We start from the raw sequence: 14,502 nt of genomic DNA, 5'->3' as shown, positions 1-14,502 counted from the left end.
ATAAATATGCAAAATAGTTTATTGTAGCTTATGAATAGTGATTCACTATTCAAAGTCAATAGTGCATATCTATTTTTACCCTTTAACTAATTTGCCTTTTCCCCTTTGTTGATATCCCTTTTTGTCTTCTTGCTTTGTTTTTCCAACTCCTTTTCATTTCCTTTACATTAAAAACCTTGGCATTTCCAGCCCTTTCAAAATTCCTTTCATTTCTGATTTCCTGAAGGTACTATCAAATTCTTTTGGTTTTATAATTTCCAGTCTTTGCTTATAATTGATTCGTAAATTCCTTTGGTTGGTTTTGCTTATAATGGGTGAGTAAGTGCCTTTAATTAATAAATGACTTTGATTAAATCATAGGAAGTTGTTGGGAAATTTATTAGTGGGGGAATAAACAGCAATTATTGTTGCCTTATTATTTCCAGCAAAACAAAGATTTGTTGAAGGTATTACAATATTAATTCCTATTAATTGTTCCTCAAAGTTTTATTAAATACATTGTTTACAAAAAACATACAATTATACACTAAATTGCTTAGATATTACCATTTTCACTCTTTACTTATAATAATTGATGACTAAATGTCTTTGATTGATTTTCGTTGCTTATAATTGATGAATGAAAGGTTTGATTAATAAATGACTTTGCTTAATTAATTTGTGGCAATTACTTAGTGGCACTTTAATTTCTTATAATTGATGAGGAAAAGGTTTGATTAATAAATGACTTTGATTAATTAGTGGGGGATTAAATAGCAATTAACAACACTCTAACATGTACAATTATATAATGGAGTTGGCGTGTTGTGTGATAATGCCTATAAACTTTGTACAATATGATATAGGAGTTCAGGTGGAGTTGATATACATATCTTTTTCTAAAATACGATTTGAGTGTCAAAATGGAGAAGCAATATAATGCTTTAGTAATTTGGATTACTTACTTCTTTTGCATTGCAGTGTGTGGTATTTGTCCTATTGTACTTAGATTTGCCTTCTTCTACTCACTAATGATAATATATAAAATAGAAAAAACAAAATTGAATGTAGAAGTTGCTATATATATATATATAACCAAGTTATAATGAGAACCAAGGCTAACAATAAGAACTAGGAACTAATCTAGGCCCTTAGATCATGTTAATAGGACGACTCACATGCTTCCCGTGTCATTAATGACATTTTTGTAATATTTTAGCTTTATAAAGTAGTTTTCAGTTTCATTTCTCAAAAGTAAATGAAAATTTAGTAAAAGTAAATGAAATCAGTCTTAAAGTAAAGGAAATTGCCTTAAAAGTTAAAAAAAAATTGGAAAAAAAGTTTGAAAACAGCGAAATTACGAGAATGCCATTAATGAGAGCGGGTGCAATGTGAGCCATTAGATGGAGTGCGATCCCAAAAAAAAAACCCAATGATGAATACCTTTCACGTCATTGATTATCGAACGAAGTGAAAGTGTGAAAAGTCTTGTGATGTGGTTGTTTTAATGAAAATACTTCCTTTCTGTTTTCGAAAATGTACTCTATTTAGGAAAACGTCCAGTCCAATTTAGTTTGGTCCATGATAAAGGTCCAATAATGGTGTAGTTGGATTGGGCTCGGAAAGAGCTTTCCAACGATATATTATACGTCCAATTCCGATGAATAATGAGGAAGTTATGGCCAAAATACTAATTTGGGCCCAAAATAAGTTTTATATATGGCCTAATGATCTAGTGGAGGGCCCACTACTTATTATTCCTAAAATTATTAGGATTGAATTTAATCTTTAAGAATAATTTAGAAGGTTATTTTAAATTCTAATGGGATTAGGATTAATAATCATATTTTTAGAAAATATAGAATTTTATTTGGAATAAAACAAGTGTTTTTAAAAGAATTAAATCCGATTTTAAAAGATAAGTACGGACGTTAATTAGTTTAATTTAATTAGATTAAGGACTCTGTACGGATTTTAGAAAACGCGTGAACCATAGCGAAACGATAAAGTTGTTGCGCCACGCTGGACCCTGTTGCGCGACGACAGAAGTAGTTTTATTCCAAATTGGATTCGGTCTTTTTCTAATCGTTTCCGGACTATTTTTTCTTATAAATAGGGTCTTTATTCCCCGTTTTTAATCATCAACAAGCTTGATCATCAACAATCCTTATTCATGGTAGTCCAATAATACCCTTGACGCATTACTTTTTGAGCTAGCATTTTGCCGTTCATATGAGTTCCACATACTCCTTCGTGGATTATTCTCATTGCTCTTTGAGCTTCCTTTTTTTCTACACATAGAAGAGCCTTACCTTTAGGTACCCTTTTACGTAGCTCGTCATTTATAAGTACATATTGGAAAGCCAAAAGTCTTAGTGCTCGTTTCGCTCTTTTGTCAGCGTGAAGTAGGTATTCTCCTTTGGTGACATAGTTGAGGATGCTAGTGTATCAAGGCTCTTCCTCCTCTTCTTCTTCTTGAATTACCTCATCATCATCTATGGCTTGGATGTAAGCCGGTTTATGCCTTTTTTTTTATTGTCAGAGGCATTTGCTCAATTTCCTTAAGAATTCTAACCATCGAGGCTAGTCTTGCCAAGGCATCAGCAAATTGATTTTCTTCTCTTGGTAGATATGTGTATTCTAACTTTTCAAGTTGACCAGTAAGAGTTTCCAGATATGTTTGATAAGGAGCTAGGCTTTCACTCTTTACTTTCCACCTTTTGGAAATTTGGTTGATGATTAAGGAAGAATCCCCGAATATTCGAAGTTTCTTTACTCCCAATGCCAAAGATGTTTCGAGGCCTACCACCCATGCTTCATATTCAGCAACGATGTTGGTAACGTCGAAATCTAACTTTATTGAGATTAGGACGTGCTCTTCTTTAGGTGATACTAATAACACTCCTACACCACATCCTTTTTGGTTGGAAGCTCCGTCGAAGTATAATGTCCAAGTATCATCTTCTGTAACCATCAAATCTTCGTCTGGAAAATCGTTCTCATGTATTGGTGTCGAATCTTCTATTAGACAGTCAGCTAAGAAGTCCGAGACCACTGATCCTTTAATGGCCTTTTGAGGCATAAAACTTACATCGAATTGGGCTAAGTTGACTATCCACTATCCATCTAGATATTCGCCCGTTGAGTATAGATTTCTCAAATAGATACTTAAGTAGGTCCATTCGAGATACTACATAAACCGTATGGACGAGCATATAGTGTCTTAGCTTAGTTGTGGCCCACACTAATGCGAGGCACAATTTCTCAAGTGGTGTGTAGCGTACTTCATACTTGAGCATCTTCTTACTTAAGTAGTAAATGACATTTTCTTTTCCTTCTACTTCTTGTGCAAGCATGGCTCCCATTGTTTCTTTAGTGACTGTTAAGTACAATCGAAGAGGGATTCCTAGAAGCGCTGGTGCTAATACAGGAGGATTAGCGAGATAGGCTTTGATCTTATCAAAGCTTTTTGACACTCATATTACTGGTACATTCTTCTTGAGTTTCTTAAATGTTGGTTCACATATTGTGGTTAGCTTAGATATGAACCTACTTATGTATTGCAACAGGTCAATAAATCCTCGAATCTGTTACTCGGTCTTGGGCGGTGGCATTGACATGATTGCTTTGATCTTGGTTAAATCTATCTATATTCCTCTAGAGCTATTGAAATAGCCTAAGAGTTTTCCTGAGGTGACTCCAAAAGCACACTTAGCTGGATTTAACCTCATGTTGTACTTCCTTAGCCTTTTGAAGAATTTTCTTAAGGCTATTTGATGTCCTGGACGGTCTTTTGATTTTACAATCATATCATCCACATATACTTCAACCTCTTTATGCGTCATGTCGTGGAGTAAGGTAGTCGCTGCTCTTTGGTAAGTGGCACCCGCGTTTTTCAACCCGAATGGCATCACCGTGTAACAGTAAGTGCCTCAAGGTGTTATGAATGTAGTCTTTTCCATGTCTTCTTCAGCCATGAGAATCTGGTTGTACCCTGCGTACCCATCCATGAATGAGAGGAGTGCGTGATTTGCTGTGTTATCTACTAAAATGTCGATGTGTGGTAAAGGGAAGTCGTCCTTTGGACTTGCCTTATTTAGATCCCTGTAGTCGACACACATTCTTACCCTTCCATCTTTCTTAGGAACTGGTACCACATTTGCGACCTATTCGGGGTATTTTGATACCCTGATAAAACTTGCAGTTATTTATTTTTAAACTTCTTCTTTTATCTTAAGAGCTACGTCGAGTTTCATTCGACGTAACTATTGTTTTACAGGTTTCATTCCTAGAATTAGTGGTATTGTGTGTTGAGCTATTTCTCTATTTATTCCTGGCATATCTTCGTATGACCAAGCAAACACGTCAATGAATTCTTTTAGTAGATTAATTAAATCAGTTCTTTCTTCTTTATTAAGAGTTAAACCAACTTTAACCTCTATTTTAATAGTGGGATCCTTTGAGATATCAACCGTTTCGGTTTCTTCAATTACTGGTGTTTTATTTTCAAGCGTTTCCACTGCTTTAATTATTTCTTTTTCATTTTCATTGTTAGTTAAGCAATGCTCGTCATCTTGAGTAAGAGAATGACATGAGGAGTAAGCAAATGAAGACATATTATGGAATTCGAAAACCATTACATCAAATAAAGAAATGTCCGTTGGGACTTGACTACTAACTATCCTCAAAGTAGATTTTGATCTAGAAGGGACAGAGGGAGATGCAACTATAGAAGGTTTAGAAGACTCGACTACAGAAGACTTGAATTTCAGACTCAGACTCGGATCATCAGACTCAGACGATTCAGACTCATCGAACATTGATCCTTGTCTTGTTGTTATAGTGATCTTTCTTCCACTTGGTTTAGTCACCTTCACAGTCTTTCGCCATCCTCGAACTAATCCTTCTGCCGAAGTAATGAGCTTTGTGGATCAAAGTTTTCACTTTGCAAGACTGTTTGGATAAGCGCATAATCATCGCCGATGCGCTTAGGTTCATTCTTCTCGTAGCCAAAGAGTAGTCCCATGACAATAAAGCCAAAGCATGGGGGTGCTTTCTCCTTGTGAATGGGAATTAGGATCTCATCTAGGAAATTGCAATCCAAAAAGATTTCAAATCCTGGTTGTCTCACCCCATCTTTGACAAAGGGTTCAGGAAATTCATAGCATGGATAATCTTCACCCTCTTTTATGAATTGTTCGTTTAGAGTGAGAGGGTAATGATCCATTGGGATTTCTTTCTTTTAGGTATGAGCATTTCTCCGTGCATTAATCTTTTCCCGGGCTTGCTTATAGTCTTTCGGAGTCGGTTCGAAACCAAGTCCGGAAGTATCTAATTTAGAAAGGCTAAGCAATCCCATTTGTGTTGCTACTCCCTTCTTCTTTCCTAGAGTCATTCTAGGAAAGTGTTCTTGCTTTCTGAGAATGCCATTGACTATCATGTTCGAATGGAGGTCGTAGTGAAGAGGGGTCTTCTCATCTTCCTCGATGAAAGAGACCTCTTCAGCATTGAAGCCCCATAAATCTACATCATTCTCATCATACTCCACATTTATGAGAGGCTTATGAATTGCCTTGATCCTCATAGGAGAAGCGTCAATTATGATAGGAAGTCCTCCAACTATTAACTTAACTTGTTGATGAAGGGATGAAGGGACAACCTTAAGGTCGTGAAGCCAATGGCTTCCCAATAATAGGTTGAAGGAGGCTTTAATATCTACCACTTGAAAAGTGGTAGCATGTTCAATAACCCCTGTTATAACATTCATAGTAATAGTTCCAAGAGCTTGACGACGAGTGTTGTCATAAGCTCTTATGCGTTGTGTTGATGGGGACAAGTCTTCATCCCTTATTCCTAGCATTCTTGCAGTTCTAAGTGGACAAACATTAATTTCCGACTCATTATCTAAAAGGGTCATTGGGACGTTCATTCGTTTACACACCACTGTGAGGTTTAAGGCTTTAATATGTTTATCACCTTCAGGAGGTAAATCCTTGTCGGAAAAGGTGATTATATTGATAGGTCTAGGAAGATCACTTGTGAGGAAGTTAGCCAACCCCTCAGGAGTGGTTTATGAGTCTATTCCTACTGTAGCTAAAGCATCCATTACTACGAGCCTATGCTCGTGGGATGTAGCTAATAGTTTCTATACATTCATCTCGAACCTTAGTCTTTTTTAGTTGTTTGACAACATCGTTGTCCTCTATGATTGGTATGGGAACTTATTAAGTGGTAGGAATAGGTTGTGTTGCAATGGGAGGTTGCATTCTCCCTGATCTTGTGAGGACATCGATAGGGGAATCCTCTTCATCCCAAATGTCATCGACTGGATAAATTGAGGAGAGTGGAGTTTCTTCTATATCTTTAAGGTAAACATCCTCATCATCACTGTCCCATACTCTATTGATGCTAACATCTTTTTCTAGTTGAATTTAAACTAACTTCTTACTGTCAATTAATCCTTGGACTAGGTCCTTGAATTTAAAACAGTGCTCTATGGTATGTCCTTCTAATTGATGATATGGACAGTAGAACCTATATGTTCTTTTCAGCGATTTAAATGGTCTTGGCTCGAGAGGTTTGATCTTCCCATTCTCGAAGAGCATTTGAAACATGTTCACGCAGGAAGTCCTAATAGGTGTGTATACCTTGTTACTTCTTTTGGGTGTTTTAACTACTTTGAGAGAAAATGGTTTTCTCTCAGTATTCCTTTTAGGCATCATTTTTTCAGTGGCATGCTTACTTTGTACCAACTTTGCATAATCGAGGGCCTCACGACACATATCTTATTGCTTCCCTCATGGTGTTTATGAGAAGCCATACATCCATTTTAGTGGCCGGTTGTTCTCCTACAGGAGAATCGCTCATGGCATCGAAAAAGGTTTCCTCCACTTCTTCAATAAATGAGTTTCTTCCATCGGTTAAAAGAGGAATGATGGATCAGCGTGGCCTTCCTCATCAGAAATTGCCAAGGAGTCTGAAAGTGGGGCACTATTGATGCTTGGCTTCTTACTTGTAGGAGGCAATGGGAGGTTATTACTATCAATTAAGTCTTGAATTTCTTCCTTCAACTTCCAACAGTTCTCAGTGAGATGGCCCCTGCCTTGATGGTACTTGCAATTTGTATTGGGGTTCCAACTAGCTGTCCTCTTTTCGACTGGTGGATCTCCAAATGGTCCAATAGGAGTTATGAGACCTTTAGCATGAAGACGATCGAATGCGGTGTCATAATTCATGCCAATAGGTGTGAAGTTTCTCCTAAATGGCTTCTTTTGTCCTTGATTGTTCATAGCCAAGACCTCGTTTAGGATAACAGTGCTAACTTTGTTTGAGTGGGTGGTTTTGGAAGAAGAAGGATTGTCGTTCTTATTTCCTTTCCAGCCACTGTTAGAGTTGCTAGCAGCTTTTTGTTTTGCAAGGTCGTCTTCAATATCAATTCCTCCGTAGACGGCCTTGAAAGTATTCAAGTTACTTTGGAACTTTAGATGTTTTGAGTACTTTTCTTGGAGGTTCTTGATGAATAACCTCACAGATTCCTTTTCAGTGGGCACCTCAACCATTTTAGCGGAAGTTTCCCTCCACTTATTGAAAAAGGAAGTGAATCCTTCGTTCTCTTTTTATTTCAACATCTCAAGTTCCCTATGGTCAGTTTCAACTTGAATGTTGCATTTGTATCTATCAATGAAAGCGTTTGTTAAAGAATCCCAAGAGGAGATTTTCTCCTTATCAAGGGAGAAAAACCATTGTTGACAAACGATTTCTAAAGATAAAGAGAACAACGAATGGAAAGCTTTCCTATCAATTCCCTTAATGTTCATTATTGTTTCAAAAGCTCTTAAATGAAAGTAAGGGTTATCAGTTGGCTTGAACTTAGGGATGTCATTGGCATTGAACTTTTGCGGAAGAAGTTCCTTGTCCACAGAGACCCCTTGTGAGCTAATCCCTCGGAACTTGTAGTCATCGGAGATTTTTCTCAAGCTCTCTTCCATTCGCTCAAGTTGGTTGTTGTTTCGCAGGGGTCATTAACTTGAAGAGCGAGAGTTTTAAACATCTCGGTCAAGCTAACCATGTTCTATCTTAGTTCATTAACTTCTTCTTCGATTGCCATTTTCTTTCTAGCCTTTCTTCTTTGTCGAAACGGTTTATCAAAAAGTAAGACTTGGACGAAAGTATTGTCATTGATTAGTCGTCCTTCCTTTCTTGACCAAGCGCTGTAAATATTAAACCATTTTGACTTAATGACTTGACTCAAATTGACTTTGACTTCATTGGCTTTAAAAAGCAAAAGCAAAAATAGGGTGCATATTTTTGGGAATCAAGTATAGGGTTCAAGCAACATGGTTATGTTCGGACGATTAATATCCGACTTACCCCCCTAAAAAAATGAAGGAAAACACGCGCACACAAGACTCTTTAGACATGGTCATGGTGAACATATATACAAAGTGTGTGCTTAGAAAGAGAGTGAAAGTGGCATGCTTTGACGCTTGTGTAAGACCATAGGACTATATGCTTAGACACAATTAAGGACTAAATAAAGCATTAGTTAATAATAAACTGATTAATTAGACTCGGCGTGAGGACTCAGGTAGAAAGCTGAACCATCACTGAAGCAACGGGACAGTCGCGATACGCCAGGTCCATCGCGGCGCGATAACATTATCGCGTCGCGATGGACACTTTCGTGTCGCGCCACAGGTCAAACCTTCGCGTCATTACTGAAACGTTAGGTTAGTCTAGAACTGTTTCCAGTGTTCTTCCCTAAAAGGACAAGCCTATAGTCATACTAAGTTAGATTTAGTCAATTTATTAAGCTTTAATTAATCATATTAATTAATTAATTAATTAAGCAAAGTCCTATATAGTCATTAATTAGTTTACTTAGATTTATACACAAGTCAAACAAATGGTTAGTGTAAACACATATAGATTATGCTCAAGTAATCACAATATGATGCAATGAGTTTGCAACCTAACCATGGCTCTAGTTCTCTAAAGTTCAAGGATAAGGGTTAGTCAAAGAGGGTCCATGGTTATGAATCCGGATGCATCGCGCGGAATCCTTACCTTTGGAAGGGATGTCGCGTGTGGATGGGACCCCACAAGTTAAACTTGTTTCCATGTTTTGGTGAATTCACAAACTCGGATGTACCCGTTGTTGTAATGAGCGTTCGATTGGGTAGATGGATCGTGAATTCCCAGAGGGATATGGCCATATGTAGAACACAAATGGGTTCAGAAAAGTGAGAAAAACTCAATCACGAAGTAAAATCGAGCAAACAGTACTAGAACCGGTCAAAGCAAGAACGCAGATTTCTGGCTCGATATTGGAAGAACGTAGCGTGAGACAACAGGGACCATCACGAGATGATAGCCCTATCATGCCGCGATATTGCTATCGTGTAGCGATAGAGCCATTGCACTGCGATGGGCACTGTTTTCTCAGCGCCAGTTCCTACATGCCTCAGCAGCTCTATTTATTCTTAGAATTTTCCAGTTTTCACAGCGTTTTTTTTATTCTAGTTGTGAAAGATGTTTCCCAAATTTCCTACGTGTAAAAATGCCTATGTTTTTGACGCATTACGGATGGTCTATCCAATACGGACCTTTTTATGCTTATGCTAATAATGTCAATCAAAATTACGCACATGAATACTTAGAATTTTTCGAGTCTCGTCCACTCATTCTAAATCAATGCCAAAAACTGTAGGGAATAATTCAAGCATCCCACACTTGAGCCCCACTGTGATCATACACTTACGCATGGTGGCATCCAAAGGGAAGGAAGCTAGAGCAAAAGAGTCGCCAACAAGTTTTAGGAACTTGTAAACCGTTTACAGGGTGAAGGTTACACCCCTTCACGATCCATGAGATCGCTAATTCCATAGTGGTCCTGAACCATGAATGGATATTCGGGGATGAAAGTATAAATCCAACCTAAAATAGATTGAACCTACCCTTAAAATAGGCCTCTACTTTGTTCTTCTCATACTAATGTGCGCTTTCTGACTAACATACAACCATTAGGTTAATCATAAAACTTGTTTAATCTATGTTGGTTGAATATTAATGCATAAACAAAACTATTATTAAGATTTTTTTGTTTATCCTTTTCCATTTTAATAAAATGAGCATTTATTTCTTTGCATATGATCATTGCATTGCATCATTAAAAAAAAAAAAAAAAATCATTGTCGGACTAACAAGGTATACCAATGATTTGAGGCACCTCTTATAGCCACATCATATCAATCACCTTCACCTTTTCGAATATATAATTCCTTTTTTGATAAACCACTTTGAGCCTCGTCTAAGGATAGACCTTTCTTTTTTCAACCCATATCTACCTAACCCTGGGATGGGATGATGTGCAACTTATGCAATTGTCATATACAAAAGCTTGAGTGATGTTATAAAGATTAAAACATCAAAAGGGCAAGTGTTCCAATGACATTGATATAAACACGTCATTGATAAGAACATGTCTCAGATTGCGTCTCTTATCGAGTGCTCGGTACCGTGCCTGAGAAACATGAATGCCAAGTGAATGATAGACCGCATGATCGGGATTGACCACGCTTATCAAAATAAAAAAATGCAAAAGCAAAAAAAAAAAGAGAGATTAAAATATAAACAAAAAAAGAGTTTAAAAGAGAGAAATCTCAAGCATACAAATACAAAGATTCAAAAGCAAGGTTGCACACCTTGGGGGATTATCTAGGATCTTAAGCCTTTATCCCCTTCTTCTTCAACCTTTAGTCTAACCATGTTACAACCGACAGGCTAAAGTCGTATCACCTAATCAAAAGTAATTCCTAAAACCACTAACTAATAATAGATAGGGAAGTAGGGTCGAATCCACAGGGAAAAAAGTCTTTCTATTCCTAATTAATTATTATAATCTAAATTATTAAGTAACCAAAAGTTGTTATTTAAAGGAACTATACTACGAATAATATGAGTAGGGAGAAATCAAATGATAAAAGACCTAGGGCATAGGTTCACCAATAAATAATATTACAGGGTATAACATAACAATCAATCATCAATGCATCAATTAATTAGATCATAAAGGGCTTTCGCTACGTATTACAATCACAGAGTTAATTTACCGGTATTAAATCTCATCTCTCGAATCTCGACCTAACCATTTATAAATTAATCTGCATATTGAAACTAAGCCTAAACATCAATTCTCATCTCTCGAATCTCGAATCAATATTCCTAAACTCATACAAATTAAATCTGGCCAAATCTAACCGCATAACATTAAATCAATCAATAGGATATTAATCAAGCATTGACAACTAACAATAATAAATTACCCGTTTATATTATTTATGGATCCCCATAACCCTAGAAAGAAAATTACACACACATAATTAAATATAAACTAAACGAAGCAATTAAACAAGTCATGATGAAATAGAGAGAATAAATAACTAAGATTAAAGGAGAAGAAATCGTTACCAAAGTTGAAGGAAACAAGAGATGGAATTAAACAAAGAGTTGTAGAGAAAGAAAATAATACTAGAGTTTAAGAGGAGAGAGAGAGAGAGAAAAGTTAGAGAGAGAAAGAGAGAGAGAGTAAGGAAAAGGGAGAAAAAAATAATACTAAACTCGCTTAACAAAAGCGTATATAAACTAAGCTCGAAAATCCTAAGTTAAAACAACTTAAACGACGCTTAAACTTCTCCTCAGAAACACGCGCCTGATCTAACCTAAGAAATAAATAAAAAATTATACTAAGAACACCAAGAAAAAAAATAAATAAAAAGAGAGAGTGAAAGATATACCTTACGAACACGAGAACCTCTGAAAGATATACCATACGAACACGAGAACCTCCCCCCAAGCTAAATCAGACAATGTCCTCATTGTCTTAAAGGGAAGCTAGTAGTCAAGGTGACTACTCCTCAACATCACCACAATAATGTCGCCAAAGCCTCGAGGATTGCAATGCATCTCTTTGGAACAAATTTGGGCAAGAAAGAAACAAAGTGTTGGTGGGAAAAAGTCCAAATTTGAGTCAGGTGTACTACTTTGATCATAACTTTTGATATATAAGTGATAATGAAATGATTCTAATTGAATTGGAAAGTAGAGTTGAAAATCTTTCCAACGATAGGTCAAACTCCTAAATCCGATAAGAAACGCAAAAGTTATGGCCAATCGAATTTGACAAATTTTGCTGACGCTACGCGCGCCCGATCGGGCAAGCTCTACCCGATCGAATACGAGTGCAGTTCCAGCGTGAATGAAGCCTTCTCTACCTCAAAATCTGCACAAAAACAAACTCCCACAAGCATAAGTTACACTCTCCTTACCTCTATAAAAAAAATAAAAAAAAAAATAAAAAATAAAAAAAAAAAAAAAAACACACACACACACACACAAAATAAGAAAAAACTAAACTAAAAAGCAAAATAAAGTACGGGTTGCCTCCCGCAAAGCGCTAGTTTATCAAGGTCCGGCTCGACCATACTCCTTTTCTCAATCGGAAGAATTCAACGCCTTGAGTAATTTATCAAACGCTTTTGCAAACATTTCATTAAACACTATATAGGGCTTAATTGCAAGCACATTAATCCCTATAAAGAAAAGGTTAGGAGCACATAAAGAGAACTCAAGGTAGGTGGAAAAATCAAAAGAGAGAGATGAAAATACACCACAACCTTCTACTTCCTCCGTTAAAAATTTAGAATTAATAGAACGAACATGGAGGTAGTCATTGTCTTTATCATCCAATAATGACTTGAAAATTTCACCCTTACGAATAACCTCATCATCAACAAAGGAATTTTCAACCACCGTTTCTACAACTAATGATTTTTCAATCACCGATTCGTCAACCAATGATTTTTCAACCACAAATTCTATAATCGATGGTTCTTCATCCTCAATAACATTCGTATTATTATAGTGTCCATAGAATTTTTCATCAAGAGCCTTCCAATAACTTACATTAGCAACTAATCGTTTCTGAATATGATCATATGTATATGGAAAGACTCTAAAATCATCCGGAGCACGCACAAAAAACTCACTATAAGGGCATTCAGGATTTTCATGACAAAGACGTTGACAACTACAGTAGTTAGGTGCTGCATAAAAATTATATAATTCTTGTAGTGGCGTAAGCATGGATATTTTCAACTCATAAAAAAAATAAAAAAATAAAACAAAATAATCTAGACTCTAATAATAATTAGAAATAAAAACAAAACCGTTTCCCCGGCAACGACGCCAAATTTTGACAGGCTAAAATCGTATCACCTAATCAAAAGTAATTCCTAAAACCACTAACTAATAATAGATAGGGAAGTTGGGTCGAATCCACAGGGAAACAAGTCTTTCTATTCCTAATTAATTATTATAATCTAAATTATTAAGTAACCAAAAGTTGTTATTTAAAGGAACTATACTACGAATAATATGAGTAGGGAGAAATGATGTGTGTCATAAATGGCACACATTTGATGAGCATTTAGGTCCTTTTTATCCTCTTTTCATAACTTTCTTGCTCAATAAATGCTCGGTTATATGCTTTCTCTCTCTTTTCTACCTTTCTATGGTTTTCTAGTATTTTCTCCCGTATTTCTTTTATTTTCGTTATTTTAGTTGTTTTCTCTTTATTTTAGATTTTATAGATTTAGTTTTATTTTATTTTAGTTTATTTGATCTTATTTTCATTTCATTTTCTTTACTTTATTTTATTTTCATTTTATTTATTTTATTTGTCTTCTATTTCTCCCTCATGTTTGGTTGTTCTTGTAGGTGATTGCTCGGGACAAGACACGAGTTACATTGTCATATTCGGAATTCCGATATTCAAGCTTGATGTTTCGAGGTCTTAAGTTCAAAGTCAATTAAGTGTTGCAACGATCACAAGCCAACATGTCTTATCCCCTTGCTGCCATCTTATCCTACACCCCACCATATCCTATCCTACACCACACCATTTATCTCCCCTGCTCTCCCTTTGCTTCACCAATCCACAGCAACCAACAAAACACCACAGCCACCCACGCATTTTCCCTTACCTGCCAGCCACCACACACGCAACACACAACAACAAATCCCGCAAATCTCCTCACCACCGCAATCAACATCAAACCAGCCACCATCACACACTCAACCACCACGCAACACAACCAGCCACCTTCACCACTTTCAATCCCGCAAACATCAACACCAAAGCAGCTGCTGCCACCGCACACTCCACCACCAGCAAACACCGAATCCGCCACCAATCATCCCGCAATAACCATCCTCACGCAGCTCCCCTGCTCCCGCAACAACCACCAATTGCCCCTGCTCCAGCCGCACCCAATCACCTCCAATTACACGCCACCAGCTCCCCCGCAACCCGCAACCAATTCGACTCACAACCATCCCACATCGCCACACCAATTACCACCTACACCACAATTTGCAGCCCACATTCCCGCAGCAACCACCAGCCGTAAAACACCCGCAAACAACCACCAAAATCCCGCAGCAACCACAGCCCCAAGACCACCC

Source organism: Chenopodium album, chromosome 15, assembly GCF_948465745.1.
Source record: "Chenopodium album chromosome 15, dcCheAlbu1.1, whole genome shotgun sequence".
Lineage (NCBI taxonomy): Eukaryota > Viridiplantae > Streptophyta > Magnoliopsida > Caryophyllales > Amaranthaceae > Chenopodium > Chenopodium album.
This window is presented reverse-complemented; position numbering follows the sequence as displayed.